The following is a 336-nucleotide window of genomic DNA, read 5'->3' on the forward strand; positions in this document are numbered from 1 at the left end:
CATCTCAATCTCTTCCTTCATCTCAATCTCTTCCTTCATCTCAATCTCTACCTTCATCTCAATCTCTTCCTTCATCTCAATCTCTTCCTTCATCTTAATATCTTCCTTCATCTCAACCTCATCCTTCATCTCAATCTCTTCCTTCATCTCAATTTTATCCTCCATCTCAATCTCTTCCTTCATCTTAATATCTTCCTTCATCTCAACCTCATCCTTCATCTTAATCTCTTCCTTCATCCCAATCTCATCCTTCATCTCAATCTCATCCTTCATCCCAATCTCTTCCTACATCCCAATCTCATCCTTCATCCCAATCTCATCCTTCATCCCAATCTC

This window comes from Pyxicephalus adspersus, chromosome 2, assembly GCF_032062135.1.
Source record: "Pyxicephalus adspersus chromosome 2, UCB_Pads_2.0, whole genome shotgun sequence".
In the NCBI taxonomy this organism is placed as follows: Eukaryota; Metazoa; Chordata; class Amphibia; order Anura; family Pyxicephalidae; genus Pyxicephalus; species Pyxicephalus adspersus.